This window comes from Bombus affinis, chromosome 10 (genome assembly GCF_024516045.1).
Source record: "Bombus affinis isolate iyBomAffi1 chromosome 10, iyBomAffi1.2, whole genome shotgun sequence".
In the NCBI taxonomy this organism is placed as follows: domain Eukaryota; kingdom Metazoa; phylum Arthropoda; class Insecta; order Hymenoptera; family Apidae; genus Bombus; species Bombus affinis.
This window is the reverse complement of record NC_066353.1, coordinates 4605893-4624632: the sequence shown is the minus strand read 5'-3', so window position 1 is coordinate 4624632 and position 18740 is coordinate 4605893. Positions and strand designations below refer to the sequence as shown.

The 18740-nt window shown below is 40.6% G+C and overlaps 1 protein-coding gene across 4 annotated transcripts in view; it reads left to right on the top strand.

The window, feature by feature from the left end:
* The window catches only part of LOC126921455 (mucin-5AC-like), a 331161-nt gene that overhangs the window by 10812 nt on the left and 301609 nt on the right, over window positions 1-18740 (top strand). Inside the window, exon 2 of one of the 4 annotated variants that reach the window (XM_050733058.1) lies at window positions 5125-5183. The exons of the other annotated variants lie outside the window; for them this stretch is intronic. The gene's annotated coding sequence lies outside the window, so the exon portion shown is untranslated. The remainder of the gene's footprint in view (window positions 1-5124; window positions 5184-18740) is intronic. 4 annotated transcript variants of the gene reach the window in all.

Here is an 18740-nt window from a genome sequence, read left to right as displayed (position 1 = left end):
TATCTACTAAGTGACATAAAAATCAGAAAATTAACAAAGGTAGACTTCATTTTCGAAGAAAGAAAAAAACTGACATTAATTGAACGCTGTTTCCAGCAGTAGTAATCCACTACTTGTTATGTATTTCTTGCCGTTAATTGGCACGATTTGGGGAATTCGTAACGAACATAATTGCCTAAGTCGAAGGCTCTAACCCTTAGGAAAAAGAGAAATACAATTCGGAAAAGAATAAGGGAGAGGGACTATTGATATTTCCGGTGCTATAATCCCAGTTTTCGGACGATTCCAAGGGTGGTAAAGAGAAGGGTCAGCGGTTTGGATAGAAGACGGTAGGACAAACCATCGCAATAAAGGATTCGTCGACCGTGGAAAACCCAGCGGAGCTGCCCAGCCCCGGAAAAATCGTCGGGCTTCTCCCGTGCTTCATTCGTGGAAAATTATATTCCAGGAAACTAATTTCAATTTATGATTTCGTTGTCAGGCTGGCACGTGTGAGTATGTGTTATGTTCCCGATCGGTTTTACTACGCTTTACGTAATTAGAAACTGTGTTTTCTCATCCGACCTCGTAACGCGTTTGCATATATTACAGCAATCTCAAATTCTTTTTGCTCCCTTTCGATCGTATCGCGTTATGGATTTCCTCTTGAGTAGCACTGTTACTTTAAAAATAAGAATATCGAGCGCTATTTTAAACGCACGATAGTATTATCGATCATCGATACGTAATTTCCCTTAATCTCTCGAGAGTTCTACAGAAAGGTAGATTATTCTTGTTCCTTTTCGTCGAAAAGGTAACGCCTTGCTGGTGCTTCAAAAGCAATGCTTTCCCAATGTCAATGCTTGTAATCACGAAATTACAGTGTGAAAGTCTGACTGATGCATTTCGCGCAAAAACTTTCCCTTCTCTCCTGTCACGAGCAAATCGATCGATGCATAACCATGAGAGATTGATCGGTCGATTTCGGTGCTGTTCGAATTACGTACACACGAATTCGGGCAAGTAAAGCGACGAAAGTATTCGGTAGGAAGAGGCACCGACAAAGGAGATAGAGAAAGCAGTAAGATTTGTTTATACGTCTGTGATACTACCACGATTTATCACTACGCTTAAGAAGGGAAGAGAAGTAGACAGGAGTAAGGACGAGAGAGGCGAACGTGGACCGAAGAGAAAGAGGGTATTATAATCGTGGGGTCCTTCGGTAAATAAGGTTATTCCTACATGGAGTCGGCACCGATTCCATTCTATTCCACACTATCTCAGCCCATCTTAGCGGCTTCGTGCTCTCCCTTTTCGTTTTCTCGTCCATATTCACACTCGGCTCTGCGGAGGAACGATTTGTTGGAATTAAGAGATATTTCAACACGCCGCCACGACTCGTCGCGACTTTGTGCCGTGAAATCTTTCTCGAATTCTATAATAATCGCGCGAATAAACCGGTCGTTGGGTTTATTGGTTTAACGACCGTCTTGAATGAAGGACATGGAATAAATTGCTCCAAGCTTTAAACGAATCTTGTTAACCATTGAAAATCAGAATTTGGATTATTTATAAGAATAAAGGGCATAATTCACTGTAAGGTAGAAATCTGAATACTAATGTACATAATAGCGTATTAATAAAATTTGCTAGTACGCTGACAGGCAATTAACATAAAATCAGAGTCCTCCTTCTAAATTTAATTAATCGTGTCGCGACATCTTCAAACTCCTCGTCCTAATTAAAGCCGCTTTATAAAGTAATACAAAGTTACGATGTATCGATATCGTATCGTGAGTCGAAGCTTGCGAGAGACAAAATAAAAGACCGGTGCATAGTATCGTTTCGGTTTTTCTGGCCGCTCTAACTTCGTCCTGACCGGCCTGTAGTTTGTTTTCCAGTTTAACGAGCAGTCCTTGCCACACGATCGGGTCCTTTGAGCGGACATTCCTCTTTTTTTCTTGCTTGCTTTTCATCGTCCCTCCACCCATTTCCCTTTTTTCGTCCCTGTCCCTGTTCCCTTCACCTTCGCTCCACTATTCTTTTCTATTCGCATGCAATTGGCTTAACGAACTGTTATTCGCTCTATTAGTATGTTTTCTATTATTCCGCCTAACGCACTCACAATCCCGATGAATCACGAATCGTTCTCACGGAAATTAGCGGATTGTTCGACGGCCGAGAGGTAGTTTAGTTTTCGAAGATCGATCGGAAACAGCGTTTGCGGGATTTGAATACGATTGACGTTTACGGAACGTTATAGCCGAAGGATCACCTGTGACGGTAACTTTGTCGTTTAATGGAGTAGTATCTGGTACATACGTTGAAGTTTCGATGCGCTGTATAAGTTTGTGGTATGCCCGTTGTTCAACACAATTATGAGAATCGCATGACGTGACATTTTGATTTTTATATTCAGTCCAAGCGTCTGTACATGTTTTTTAAATGGTTGCCTCGAAGTTAATTTTTATTGTAGCATTATTATAACGATGCTTTCCCTCAACATTTGTAGCGAATGTATTTGTTTATAAAAGACGTAAATAAATATAACGATGATTAACAGTATTTTATAGATTCATAGATTTATAAATGTCATAGAAATCGACTGTTTTATCTTTTCTTTAGCGAAGTTAATTTCTCAACGAAATTAATTTCATATCAGCATCATACTTATTTCGTGTCAATTTATCAAATATATATGCTATTTTCGCTTCTATTCGCTCGGTTGACGCAACATAACCATTCATAGTACTATACTAACTAGCGATCTAATTCTTTTGTACAGTGCGTGTATTTCGTTTAACTTATTTTACGTTATTTGATTTTTCATCCACATATTCCTATCTATTCGATATTCAATCCATTTACCTCTATATTCTACAAATTTTCGAATCTTTCACGTAATGAAAAGAATGCAAGAAAAATTCGTTTTATAAAATTGTAACTATATATATATATATATATACACGGTGAATTGATTTGACATTCTGTCATGGTAGTAAACATTGGCACAGTTTCAAACTGTCATTAGAATACACGTGGCGTGTAAGCTCGCGAAAGTAATAATTTCTGTACCGGCGAGCAACGTATTCGATTCGACTAGCTCACCCATAACTTGTGTTTCTCGAATATCTTCTAAATATTCTCGCCTCGATTTGCCTGGATTAATTAGTTTCGTCGAGGTTCGTGGAAGCTTGGCTGTTTATCTACGTGATACGCCCCGGAAACGGGGTTTAATAATCGAGCGTGAATTCGCTCATTAACGTTTCGCTTAGGGATCAGGTGGAAGAGAAAGAGAGAAGGGACGAGGATAACCATTAAGCGAGGACGAGCTGATAACAGAGTTATCAGCGATTCGTACCGCGTGACAGGCGAAGATAATCGTATCGGCCATTGTATTCGTCTCGATTCAGTAGGAAGTTGGAGCACTGTGAGCGGGGCTAATCTCGCTTCGTGCACAGAGATGGAAGAGAAAGAGTAAAGAGAGAGGTTGTTAAGTCGGTTACTTAAACATTTCGCTGACCGTCGTGTAGTGTTAAACGTTATCTAACTTTATCGTTCTTTCTCGGTTAATGAGATACAAACGTGCGCGAAATCGTATTGTCGTGTGATAATGGGATCAAGAGTCGACGATCGATCGCTACAGGCTTTTCTATGCAAGCAGCTCGAGAATGACATCCGTTTGGAGAATTTTCTCCGTTATATAATCGGCGATGTGAAATTACGACTGTACGCGAGCTAGCGAAAGAGGATAGAAAAGTGCGAGGAAGAATTATTGTTTCAACGGTCGAGCAGCGATTTCCAGTACTTTCTTCTCGAATTAATAGGAGTTCTATGGACGAGTCTGGTTGTAAGATATCGATTTATTTATTCCCTTGAAACGTTGTACATCTGCGAGTCACTACAATCGCGAAAAAAATTTAATTCTCCGGTAAAAGCCACAGGATCTTCGGTCGAATTCAATTTTCTCCCTCGTATTCTCGGGAAGAGGTAGCCGTCGCTTAACCAACCGTGTACAACCAATTAAATGGTTTGCTCGATTAACAGGTTAACCATGTTGTGCCCTCGCCCGACAGAATATCAACGTTTAACGACGGTTAACGACCGATAGCGGACCACCTGAAAGGTGGACGTAACGAAAATGTAAGCAAAGGCGAAGAAGAAGAGAGCAGATGCGTTCCAACTTCTGCTTTCGCTTTTAATTTCGCTAGTCGTTTTTCCACCCTCCACTCCCTCCACGTGTGGCATGCTCCGCAACCCTTAAATTCTACGATCTTTCTTGTCTTGCCCTTGCTTTATCCACCCTCGTAACCTGCCTGAATCTCTCTTTGTCCGTGTTTCCAGGGATCCGTAACTTACTAACAGAATCCGTCTTTTCCATCTCGGTTTCCTCGGGTTTCATCTTCGTTCGTACGACAACACTCCGCAATAATGGCAAAAGTTGTCGTACCAAGGGCTACCCCGTTTTGTTGCTTTCTAAACGCGTCCCTGGTCCAGTACGATTGCCTTCTCTTTTTTTCCTTTCCACTTGCTTTTCCGTGTTCTCGTTGTTTACTCTCTTTGCCGTTTCGTTTCTGTTATGACAGCTGTTTCTGGCTTGTATCTGAACTGGCACTGTTTCGAGGCATAGATAGAATTAGCATTTTTGTTGCTGTAAAGCCTTAGGTTACAATTACAGCGGATACGTGTTTTGACGAACGAAACATCCGAAGATGGAAATATCAGGAAATATCATTCTATAAGGAAATAATAGACGCACAACATTTTTTTTTTATATTATTATAATTATGTATGATTCGTTTTGTTCTGTTGGAACTATGACACCTACTTGAAACGCTACAAAATTCCGTTTAATATTTAAGAGAGTCTCTTGGTTCGTTGTTCGCGATGATTCCGTTAGTAACATAGACTAGATTGGGAGAAGAAGAGACGAGGGTTAAAAATCGATTTCACGGCGTGATAAAGTTCTTTTCTTGGTTCCTGGTTGCTTCCTTTATTCCACGCTCTTCTTTCCGACGATTTGAGCGCGCCAATGTAAATGCAAATACGTTTCTCTCTAACCCGTCGTCTCGTCACCCCGTCGTCGCCTCTACTGGTCCTCTTTAAATTCCTCCGTGCTGAAGGACCGTCTGTCTTTTCTTTCAGCTTCGTGCCTTCCTTTGGGAATTATTACCACGGGTGACACGTCACTGACTGAAACGAAGGTAATGCGTTCATCATGCCAATGACTTCATAGATTGCAATGTCTTCTCTGCTCTCGTCTTTTTATTCATTTTTCTTCCTTGTCCTTTGTTATCGATCTTATTTCTTCTTGCTTTTTTTCTCTCCCGTTTCTTCTTTTCCGTTTTCGTTCGATCGTATTTCTTTGTTCTCATCGAAGCGTTCTCTCGATGGTAATACACGCATACTCGGTCGGGTTCGATCGATCGATATATTCCGGCTGACGTATCGCTTTAATAAATAACAGTTCGCTGTAAAAGGTAATCCGAAACACGGGAATCGCTTGAAAAAAAGAAATAAACAAATATCGCGCGAGAGGGCGGAACCGATCGAACAAAACAAAAAATGCGTGGAGAGTGAACGATGTGCGGCGGTGAAACGGAATCGATGAAAGGGATAAAATTTGAAGCACGTATATCGAATTTACGGAAGCTCTTATTAAAACATGTTACATATGTACGTTATCTCTTTCCCATCTTTTCTCCTTCTCTGTTTCTCCCTTCTTTTTCGTTATTGGCGTGACACGCATGTAATTTCGCGAGTCATGAAAATCCATTATTAAAATAATTCACAGTAATTTACGTGCAATTAGTAATACGCTTTAAAACCTTTTACTTGTTGCAATATTTCCAACGGATACTATTTTTCCAAAATCATAAGTCGTCGTATATACGTTGCGACTCGTATATACTATTTCGATGTACATAAATGAATTTTCGTCGTCGTTCGTTAAAATCTAAATTTCTAAAATCTAAATTAAATTTCGCGGAGCGTTCGGCTTTTGGTGAACGATCTTCCAATTATTCCGAACGATGTACTTCCTCTCTCGATTCCTCGAAGAAGTTTGCGCTATATGGAAGCGTTCGAGCGAGGTATATGAATTATATAGGTGAGAAGGTATCGTGACGATTAGCTTAACAGCAGGGCTGCCACGTCCGTCCGTTAAGCTCTCGCGTTTCTCTAAAACTCCCTCCGTATCCGTCCAAGTTCACAAACTGTCTGCAAACTGCTCACGGATAGGGAACGTGTTCGTTCAGGAGTCACCTACTTCAAAGGAAAACTTATATACGAGCTGTACGAGTTGTTTCTTCTACGAAATTTCGTCGCGATTCTACGTTGCATTCCGCGCAATCTTTTTCCTTTTCCCAATCTTCGTAATGATCAAAAAACCGCATTATTAAATATTCGTGGATTTCGCATAGGAAGATATTTCTATATATTTATATTCGTATGATACATATTTGCATCGTTATGTGATCATATTGTTTATTATATTAGCCGTGTCTCAATCTACGAATTGTTTCGATAAAAATCTCGCTTTAGTTTCAATCAAGAGAAAAATGTTTAACGTTTGAAGAAAGTCTTTAGCATGCAGTTGAAATTATGCAGTGTAATAACGATGGTTTCACATTGTATTCAATATTTAAGAAATTTTTGAACGATTTTGTCGGAAATTATCCAGTGCTCTGTTTTCTTTTCCTTCGTTTTATTTCATTAATTTTCATTATCTATGTATTTCATATCAAAGAGCTTATTCTCGTTATTTAATAATGAAATAAATGAAAAGATCAAGCGTTTCTCAGAATCGGCTTTTGCATAATTTTCAAGACCATCGTGTTTGAGATATAGAAGCCGAGTAGTTTCAAAGCGAAACACAAGGTACCCTTTTGCGTGCGTTCACAGCGTACGACTCGTGTAGTTTGTTCATAGCCGTATAACGTTCAATTTCACGTTCTCTCTACGTACTCCACGATTATTGGAATTATACTGAAAACGAAGCGGAAGAAACTTAATGTTTACACGGCGCAATGCAATTGAATTCCATTAAACTACATTTTTGAAACCGAGTCCCTTTTCAATTACATTATCTCAACGAAGAGAACCAAATAGCAGGTAGAACGCAGATAAAACAAAACCATTGGTTGTTCCGTGAACTTCCACAAAGTTCCTTCGACTCTCGAATACTTTGCCTTGCTCCTTCCACTTAAAATTTCAAATGGGAAACGAAGTCCAATTATTGTAACCAAAGTATACGCTCGTCCATTGCCGACGTAATATCCACGGAATATTAACATCAGAAACGCTTTACGCACCGGTACCCGACCATTTTTCCCAGAAACTCCGTCGAGATTTCCGTATCGTTCAATTATTCTTAGTCGAGGTGGCGCGGCGTCAAAGGTTCCTCGCGAGAGAAACAGACGGTGAAGAGAAGAGAAAAACAGAGACAGTGGGACGAAGGAACACGTAGCAAAGAGAAAATGCATAGAGAGCGCAGCGGCGGCAACGTAGGTTATACAGTTCCACGGTGAAGTTGGGAGCGAAACCCGTTTCATCGGATACCAAAGAGAGTCGTGAAGAGAGAGAGCGAGGATCGGTAGAGGGAACTGCGTGCCAAGAGTGACGATGTAAACGTCATATATCTAGAGGGAAAGGATATTTCGATCTCGATGGGTGGGCCGACTTGTCCCAGCGGTGTATCCACGGGCCTCCACGAATTCCTGCGTATCGTGCAACGTGCGTTGAGAATCGAGAGGACGCGTCTATTCTCGAGATTGAGCCCGGCCAATTTCGTAGAAACGCGAACCTTCGTGAAAAGCGATTTCGTCGCGCGATGCTCCAAATGTACTCGAGAATCGATTGAGTTTCGGGATCGCGAGTCCTAGGATTCTTCGAGGGAAAGGCGAATGCCTTTGTCGACTCGAAAGTGTATGGAATTGAGTCTTTCTGTCTTTTCCTCTCCCATTCTCTCCATTTCTTTGTAAAAAAAAGTGTCAGATTTTAGAGAAGAGCAGAAAAAAAGGAATATTTCGTAAATCATTAAAATGTTGGAGAGAAAGTCGTTTCGATCTTCGCGGTTTCGAGATAATGAAATTTACCGGCAGCTCGTTTCTGTTGACGAGCGCGAATCGAGTTCTGGTCGTAAGTGGGACGACTAACGGCGTAACGGTGTCTACCGGCGACGACGACCGCGTTCCATCGCTGTTTTCCTGTAATTTCTGCGATTCGCTGCTCCCTTTCACGTTCTTGCGGCTCCGGGACTCGCGAAGATGCACTCGGAAAGCGAAGACCGTGTTAAACGTGTTTCTATACGGTATAGCAAGGACTACGTCAGTCATATAAGCTTCAACACCTTAGAAAACATTTAATTTTACACAGAATCAAACTTGTATATCATGGAACACCATTAATTTGTAATACAATAACGAAAGAATGAGAAAATACTCTTGCTCCAGCGAGAAAAAATATTAAAAATGAGAAAATTATCTAAACGAAATGAGTCGAACGAGTGTGTAGTCTTTGTGAAACTGTTCCAAATTTTCGATAAAAGGTTCAACGATGTCTCTGGAAGCATTGCGTGATCGATAACCGGTTGGTGGATGCAGAGTCGCACACCTTAACACACCTCGTAAAACACGCACAAATGGATGTACTCGCCCTCCGTGTAACCTCGTGCGTAAAATACAGAGTCGTTCTCTCTGGCAATGTGTTTGCCTCGTTTTTGCACGGCGTGTTCCGTCGTTGCGTCGTTCGCCGTTTTTCCTCTCTTTTTCTATCTTTTTCTACTGCGCCGTACACTGTGTACCGACGACTGAAACTTTAATCGAGGATCGTTTGGGTACTTTGCTTAGCGCGAATTCATACTGCGAATAGATGAACATCGTGCACGCTGTAAACAGTATACTTTGCGACGAAAATCGTGTTTATCACAATTTCACGAAAATAACGTAGTAAAAAAGGAGGAAGGCGGTGCGTTCGTTTCACGATGAACCGTGTAACGCGTATTTTCCAATGTCTACGTAGCAGAAATCGCGAAAAATATCCGGTTACGTCTTCCTTCTTCTTCTTTTACTCGAATAGAGGAGCGTCATCGTTCGTAAACCGTCGTCGCGAAAATAGCATCGTCCGAGGTCGTCGTATGCATCGCCGTTGGATTCGTTCTCGTGGCTCGTACGCGATCGTGAAAATTGCCTTAATTAGAAAAACGCGACGCTTGGTGGTGATCGACGTGTGTGCACGTGCGAGTTGGCGCGCTCCTGCTGCCTCGAAAGAGAGAACGTTTCCGCTCTATTTACATACGATTCTATCGGAGCCACGCCGCCCGTGTACGGTAGTTACTGCTCGTCGATTCATTCTTCGCGTAATTAACGCGAACGGAGATTTCGAACAGGAGCCTCGTTGATTAATGCGCTTTCAACTCGCACGCTTGTTTCGATGGCGTTTGATACAAATTTTCCAGAATAATCATATCGATATAGTACAAAGTACCAAATTAGAGTCGTAATTTCTCTTGGAAAAAAAATCATAATGTACGTGTGTACGATATGTTTGCGCGCATGTAAAAATCACAGCAGTTGTAATTAACGATAACAGAGTCATTCCAATTTTCTATCCAATGACCGTGATACTTGCAAGCATCGAGCGATTGGCGGAATTTTGCGAGACTGAACATTTTTACGTTTCTACGAAATCATCGAGGCGAAACAACAATTTTTCTTCGATTTTCAATCTCGCTACTCTCCAGCTCTGTGTGCAGTCTTTTCATTTCGCTTGAACAGACTGTTGGAATAATACGAGACACAGGCGTTTTCTCATTGTTTTCTCTCGCGTATTTCCATGCAAACCGTCCGTTGGATGGAACAATCTATAACACGCGGTAATTTTCGATTGTTCCCCGGGTTACTGTCTCACGGAGGATCGTAATTTTACCGTTACTGTTTTGCTGCGTTTCGAGTTTGTTCCTTTCACGGTGTTCTGATTTCAAGGACGCTCCTCCAGTATGAAGTAAATCAGCAGAAATTTTAATAGCAGTTACGATACACATCTCTCGCATGCTTCCATTCATTCTTAATTACGTTTTGCACTAGTATTCTCGTTACCGATGCTCTTAAAGATACCTGATCCCATAATCCTTATCAAACATGATTTTCAACCGTGAACTTCGTCTTCGAAGAAAAAAGGAAAGAGACAAACACGGTATTCCAACATCTGTAAAAAATAACAATTATTCATTGTTTTAATTATTCTCTATTGAAGCTATCATAAAACTGCTACTTTGGATATTATGGGGCCAAAATTTAAGCTACAACTAATAAGATGAAATTTATGAAATCTTAACCGATGCATGCCTAACCTTTATAAATGTCTATACATATATATGTTTTTATTAACGTGATGCAACAACTATCGCATCAGTTACCAGTTAAATATTAAAGCTTTCAAATATTAAGGCGAAACTTTTAACTGGCAAAATTTCAAACCTGCTTACGCGTCAGTTGGATAATTGTGACATTTTGGTTGCTACACAGGAATTAACGACGACGTAGCCGTAATCGAAGAATTAACTCTGTAACTCTATATTCTGCCGTCGTTTATTACCAAAATCCGCCATCCTCAGGCATCGTCGGCAGTTTAAGCCTTAAAATTCAGAGACGTGCAGAAATGGCTCGCATCTGGCAGAAAAACGACAGGCGAGGCCCATGGAAGAAGGAAGAAACGGTTATTCGGATAAAATGTTGATTCAGTTTGGGGAGGAGCGTGGTCCCGTTGATTCCGTATTCCGGTAAGGACCTTAAACGGAACGGGAGAGACGAGCAGGACTGAAAACAGGGTAGATGGAGCAGGAAGGGCGGGGCGCGCGTGTCTGTGACAGTAATAACTGGTCCCCCGCGTTGCAGTTGTGCCGTCCACGAGGGCACTTGTCACCGTGGCTCGAGTTAGTTCGAGTTTAGTTGGCATGCGCTAATGCATACAGTCGTGGCGCGCCGCATACAATTATAAATGCGTTTATATCAGCGGACGTCTGGCCGTGAAGCGACCGTGTACGAACATCGACTTTCTCCTCTCTACCGCTTCCGACAAACGGTGTACATACGATACATCCGATTTGCTCTCACTTTTTTTTTCGTTTTTTCTCGATCAGTTTCGTCGATTTTCTTCTTTGCGTTGTATCATCGTCTCCTTTATTCGTTATCGTCTTTATTCTTTTATTTATTTATCAAAGATAGTCCTTATCTCGCCTGTTATTTGTTCTCTCTTTCGCAATTTATCTCACAAACGCATTTCTCGTAAAATATGAAATTGTCTATCGAATCTTCGTTGCATATGCAATATTCGCTAGCCAGAAATATCGGAAGTTATCGATTCTCGAAGCGAATGGTATTCCCTGGCTATGGTAGAAGTTGTCTGGACTTTGTTTCGAATTTCCATGAACACGTTGTTCTCCGAGAAGACCGATCGGAACAGAGACGAGGAGCGAGAAGAGAATGCCGTGGCGAGGGACGAAAGACAGGTCCAAGGGTTTTCTCTCGACCTTCCTCTCCTGTTTTCTTCTTCTTTTTCTTCCCTGTGCTGTTCGGAACTCGAGTCTTCTTCTCTCATCTCGTGGTCGATGCACGCGTGTGTCGTTCGCAGAACTTAGGTCGAGCACAATGCTTCTCGTTTATGAGAGGGATCCCGGAGTGGTAGGTTTACGATTTGAAGCCGTGCCGTAGGTTTAGGGGGACGAGGATCGGTCGCGGCGTACAGATGGATATACGGGAAAACCATGGAACGAAAAAGGAGAGGAGTTATCTTCGTTTCGTGGGTCTTTCAACCGATATTCCAAAAATTCCTACGGCTTAATTGCCCTCCGAGTATAGTATCGACTTAATGTTTACTTTTATTTTCTTCCTTTACCTTCATTTCCTTTTCTTCGTTTTTATCGTCGAGCCAGCCGAAAAAGGGATGCTGGAAGGATCAGAATTTTCATAGAAAAGAGGTTGTTCGATGAAGTTTCTTCAGGTTAAATTGATCGTTCGATCGTGAACAGGACGGATTTCATAAGTTTGCTTTTCGGAGAATAATAATCACGGTGGTGTATCGCAACGATCGATCTACGTCTACGAGAAGACGCATCGTTCTCTTCTCCTTCACAATGAAACGTAACGTTTAAGCGACGAACGAACAGCGTAACTTCTGATTTTCCTGTTACCTCATCCGACAAGGAACGTTCGGAGCGAATGTAACTTCCTTCTTCCGCTCTGTGAACGCGAGCGGTTTGTTTCACTAGGGTTCCGTTATGAATTTGGCAAGACAGTTACCACGGCTTGATTTTATCCGAAGCTCCAATTTAGGAAGCTACTACGTACGTTGCCATGAACGATCCTGTGCGTACGCTCACACAATTATTGTCAAGGACTCCATATGACTATCCCGTAATTATCTGCTGGCAATTTTATCGAGCGCCGTTATGACAAGCGCGTGTGATCACTGTTGAAATTGTATTGTCAAACGCCACGGTCGATAGAACCGAGTAATGTAAGCGTGTCGTTTTTCCGTGGTACTTTTCCGATATTTTCTATCTTGCATGCGCTTGATTTACGCTCTGTGAGATAGGATGTTTTGCATTTAGTTCATCTCGCGTTTAATCGTCCGAACTACGGAGAAGAAAATGACACAGGTACGTTGCGGACAAGAATATTCGTTTTAAATGAATTGCGAACATGAGACTTTATTGAAGAAATTCTTCGTCATGGACAATGATATTGTTCAATTGGTATCTTTGAAATTAATCAAGATATCGATACGAATATTTAGGAATGTATTACATAAATTTTGATTATCCCTTCTCCGTTATTCATTTAACGTTATTTAAATTACAGGTTTAAAATATTTCCTTACAAAATATCTCGTACTTATACATTTTATATAACTTGATTATTTCACATAGTGTGTATTAATATGTTTTGCCACTTGTATATCCGCTATCTTATATCAAACACAGTTATGACAAATGTGTACAGCTATTATTATCTTTAAAATTATAGCATTAAACGTAGTAGTTGATAGGACCGAATAATTCAAACGCGTGTAGTCGTATCATATTTTATCGTACGTATTGTTTTCTACTATCTTTTTCCGATATTTTCTATCTCGTTATTTCGTGCACATGTTCATGTCGCGTTCCATTCGATAAAATATTTTGCATTTTCCACTTAATCACCGAACTGAAGAGAGAAAGAAATATAGGTGTGTTCGGAAGGATGATGCTCGTTTTGTATGAATTAGAAACGCGAGAAGTTAATGTCCCGCGTTTCGCTAGTTGTATATCCGCTACCTTTTCATATTATATTCTTAGGGAAAGGAATATATCGTCCTTTGGGGACGCATCTGTTGCGGGGCCATAAATTTCCACCCCCGTTCTCAGAGTGCCACCTTTCATTCCCTCTTGCGCGTTTCCCCCTAGGTCTGCGCGACCGTTCGTCCGCGACTCGTAAATCATCCTGATCACAATTTTTCTAATTTGATCCAACCACCCCGCACGAATTATCGGTCCGCGTCACGACCCAACGGATGCATAAATGTTGGGTGTCAACCAGCAAATTGGTCGAGGCCTTCTCAAGTCCGAATACACAGTGTCGTCGTTGTTTCCAGGGAATATTATAATCGTTACTGCATTTCTTATTTATTCTGATACGTTAAGAAAGTTATCTATATCATTCAATCGTCGAAATTCTATTTTTTTATTGTCCTACTTATTTCCAAAGGTAAGGTACCCAGATCTTTAGTACATCATTATCAGGATAATATTAACTCTAAAATACAGTCATCGATATAATCTGTACGGTTGGAACGATCTTCAACGGAAGCTTCTTACAGTTCTACATCCGTATTTCATTCGTTAATTAATGATATTTCCTCGTCTCAACGACGATATTTTCATTTCACTGTTCATTTCAGGCAACCATTCGTCGCAGAATTCTAGATATCATATTTAATTCCGATCGTAGAAAAACAACTTTTTAAGATACGAGAAGGATAAATTCGCGACAGCTCGATGACGTAAGACTAGATCGGTCGTGGCAGCCGCAAACGATCCGGGTTGACTGCGTTTTTGGAGGGTCGGAAGTAAGATTTGATCGGACAGGTAGAGGAGTGTAAGAGGGTGAAAAAAAATTAAGGATAATAGACAGAGGGCAATCCAGTATCCTTGGAAGGTCTGGTTCAGGGCTGGTCTTCTGAAAGAGGCTATGACGGTCGTGCTGCTGGCGATGGCGATAGTAATATCGATTTAGCAAAGGTTCTTCTCCGCCTCCTCTACCACCTTACCTCTTGTATATACTACGTGCTCCGTAACCGAGATAAACTCCCACCGTATTCCTCCTCCTACTCATCTTTGCTGCCAGCCCGCTTCGCGCTTACCGGTCCTATACCTCGTTTTATCTGGTTATTTATTTCTCGTTGCTGGTTCTCTTTACCCGTTACGCGTTTTCAGCTTCTTTTGCGAGGTCCTCCTTGCCCTCTCTCGCTTAAATGCACGTCGTCGTACGGGAAGAGCATGAGAAACGCCGTCGGGGCAACGATAATTACGGTCTGTCAGAGGATCTGTTTTTGGTTTATTCAAAAATCACGAAAGGTCGATGGCAGCGAAGAAATCCGGTTGACCTCTGTACAGCGCAGAGGTTAGAGATCGCATATAATCTTTGACTCTCCGAAAACATAACGCTGTTGATCGAAATATATTCGTTTTGTATTCTATTGTCGCCTTCTTATTTAGATTGCGAATATTTATGATTATATAGATAAAGATTCGTTTCCTCTATGAGTTATCGTAATCATATACGAATCCAGCTTACTTCAGCATATTATGTATATCCAGTTCATTTTTAGAGTTTTGGAGGTTTCATGAATGCATAAACACGTGCAATTTAGTACGATCTCGTCGCTTTAGTGAATATATTAAGAGTTACCGTAGTGAATGAGAGATTCTATTTTATTTTTTTATTATCTTTTACTAATTTGTATAATTCATGATTTATAAACATTACGTGCTCTCTTAGTCGCTGCGATAAAGTAAACAAGTAAAACTGAATAGATTTATTCCAAATAAACGTACGATTGGTTTCGGAATATTTAAAAAAAAAATCTACATTATTGAATATACATGGAACCACATATACATATTTATAGTACCTCGCGTAAATGTGGAGACATTTATAATAAGCCGCATTTCGCAATGCTGCGCGGTGTTGAAGCGTGCATCTTCGTTTTATCGCTTTACTCGTGACTTAATTCGCGTGCAACGTGTTGCTCGATAGTCGATCGAATCTAGTGCTAACGTTTACTCTGTATCGATTGTAGACGTATATCGAACCTCTGATAAACATCGAGATTTCTTGTAGCTCGATGAATTATTTAACGAATCCTTGCCGAGTACTCGAATCAGGTTACATTGGTGATAATAATGATCGATTGGTGATTCTCAAATACGTTCTCCGTCGCGATTTCGTAACGCTCGAATGAAAGATCTAGAAATAAAATTTCATTAGCGGCTAATTGCCACAGCCGGTATAATACTCGTGGCGAAAGCGTTTCAAACTGTCGATACCGATTCGATAAATTCTCTCCCGCGAGAAAAATCGGTCTTTGGATCTCGAATTTCTCTTTAATTTCATTAGCGTTCGTCGAAAGAGCGGCTCTCGCGGAACGAAATCGATCGATCTCGATTGAATTCCACGCCGCGTCGTCCAATGGATCGATCGATTTTAGTTAAGTTGGACGTTCCGATGCGGAGGTCTCGCAACGATAACGAGAAATTATCGTGTCGATGCCACTCGCGTCGAAATAAACTCTCGTAGTTTTCAACGTTGCGTCGTTTCATCCGGGTATCGAAGTGGGTAAAATCCGTGGGAGCAGCACGGCGACGCTTTGAAATATCAGCGCCGTTTCGTAGCGGCGTTACGCTTCATAATTCAACCGGTACCTTTCCTGTGCCTCTCTCTCTTTCTCTCTCTCTCTCTCTCTCTCTCTCTCTCTCCCTCTCTCTGTCTCTCTCTGGATGTTGCCTCGGCCCGGCATGGCACCGATCGAACGGTTGTAATTTTTATAAAAATAGAGGCTATTCTTCGACGAACACCATTTCATATCGTCCGCTGTGCCGTTCCATGTATTATGGATGTGTTTTTCGTGGAGTCGCGTGAGTGATTCGCAGAGCTCCACTTTACGGAGAAAGCAATACATTCTTGCGAGCCAGCCGAGTAAAGAAGTTTGATTTATTTTCGAACGTTCAAAACCCTATGATTTTTGTACGATATTTTCGATAGGGACAAGTATACTCGAACACCTTCCAATTGCTGTTATTTCCGTGAAGATCTCGTTATATACAACGAGGTATAGGAAAAAGATATACGAAATAGATATACGAAAGATACGATTATGAATTCTCCGGGAGGCCCAATTACTTCGATATACCGCTATCTAACGTATTTCGTGAACTCGCGAAAGAACACGCTGCATTATATAAGAAGCGTAAAATGTATCTCGAGGCTAAGAGATATACTCGTTTCGTTGGCGCATCGTTGGAATGCAGCGAGTCGTATAACAATTTGCTTAGGAAAGCGATAGGAATAGAGATAGGAACGAAAGTTCGGGGACGAGATAGAAGCAAATGGAAAAGGGAAAATTACGCCTGGTAGCATGCAACATCCGGTGCAAGGAACAGAGAAAGGTAGGCAGTACACGAGACATCTTTCATCCCGTTCCATCTCTATTGTCCTCCTTGCGAGTCTCTCTTCGGCAAAATCGTACTAGTAATGAAGAAGCAAGTTCTTGTCTCGGGAATTAGAAACTTGACTTTTCTCTCTCTTTCGTCCTCTCTTTCGTCCTTCTGACTCCGTGAAAACTATGACGCTTCGTTGGTTTTGAAGTTGGGTTACCATTACCTGTTGTTTTCCTTTTTTTTTTTTTTGCTTTGTCATGTTACATAAACCCGTTTCTATGGTTCTTTACGCTTTTAACGCAAACTGGCTGCCGTTAAACGACTAGTCTTTCTCTGGTTTTTGTCACACTTTTCTGGACACGATACGTGTACACCGTAGTCGATAAATTGCTCGCAGAAGCTGAATTCGTAATTAATTACATTTTCATATTTTCCTAACTAATAATTTCACTTTGTTCGTATGATAATATATTTACACTGATACGTTTATATTAACTTTTCATAACACCACCTAACGCTGAAGGGTCTTGAATAGGGATTACGAAAAATTAACTCAGTCTATGATTTTCTTAGTGGCTGCTTAAGTGGGTGTTACCTATAGCTGCAATGCCGTATCTGATGAAAAGTATTGAAATTTTACAAGAGGTTAGAGGTTTCAATTAAGATTTTCTTAAAATAAAACGTGGTATGGATTCGTTAGAAATATCTAAGGGTTTGAAAATTGAAACGAGATACGTCTTAGATTGCATCAAGATGTGGGGAACAAGGCTGTACTATACGCTGACCGATCGTATATGGAACAATAAATACACAACAGAAGTTTGAAGTTGGGGAGATTTTCATCGAAATGGAAAGTTGAGTCAACGGTTTATCGACTGGCTGTCGTATTGACAGTCGACGGTTCGCGACTTTGTAAGTTGAAAGTGGTTTATTCCATTCGGTTTTCGCTAGAAATCCAGTTTACTTCTAAGGTATTGAAAAATAACAAGTTACAGGAACTAGAAATAGCGAGGCCTATTTAACGCGTATAAATATGGTACCTAAATATGATAATTGGAGGGGCGAGTAGTAAAACGTTTGAAAGAAAAGAGAAATCCGGAGCAACTATGGAGCCTGTAGAAGCGAAGTGGATTAAATGGAGCGCTATTTTCGACGATCCTTGTTACGGGTTTCGAGCTTTCATTATTGATTCGCTGATTGTTACGTTTTACTTTGGACCTTTGAGTGTTCGTGAATGGAGCACGAAACGTTTGGACGTACCTAACAGTCTTATAATCATTGTTTTACCATCGTGGGATCTTCTAAGTTTCTAAGTTCTATTCTCGTGTAAAAAATGTAATACTAGGACTATCGAGGAGTAAACTATAAAATAAAAATGTAACGAAGAATAAAAGAATATATTTTGTTCTTATAATTCACAAAAAATTATAACGTGTCCCTAAAATTATATAATTTCTAAATCCGCGGAATTGCCATAAAAATGTTACCAGTAAATTATGAATATTATTTGAACTATTCTCATCTCTTTTCTTCTTAATCTTATCTCAGTCGTACGCGAAGGGAGAAAAGAAGCGACAAGCTGTTGGCCATTTAATTCCGAATGATAAGACAAGGGTCAAATATGCAATAAGAAAAAATAAAAGAAGTTGCTCTTTGCTCCCTTGACCAACATTTCCATCGTTTAATCTCAGCTTTCAAGATTCTCCCCGCCGCTCTTAAATACTTCTAGAATCCTACGGCGATTCTCTGTATAGTATAGACGATGACTTTAACTATCGTTTTCCGATAACCTTTCCATTTAAAAACTGTTCACATTAACGCTAATCGTCGAAGCGATACAGATCGATCCATCGCTATGCTCGCTTCGTTATCCGATGCCACAATAGTTTTATTGTTTGTCCAACTATTTTTCCTCATTAACTAGCTATTAGATTTTCTTTGTTTATACCTAATTGATGAGTTTAAACGGTAGTCGATGTAAATTCTGTAAAGATATGAAATAATGTAATATGAATTTGTTTTATTTAGGACAGGATTAACTTATTAATTTATTTAACAACATGTT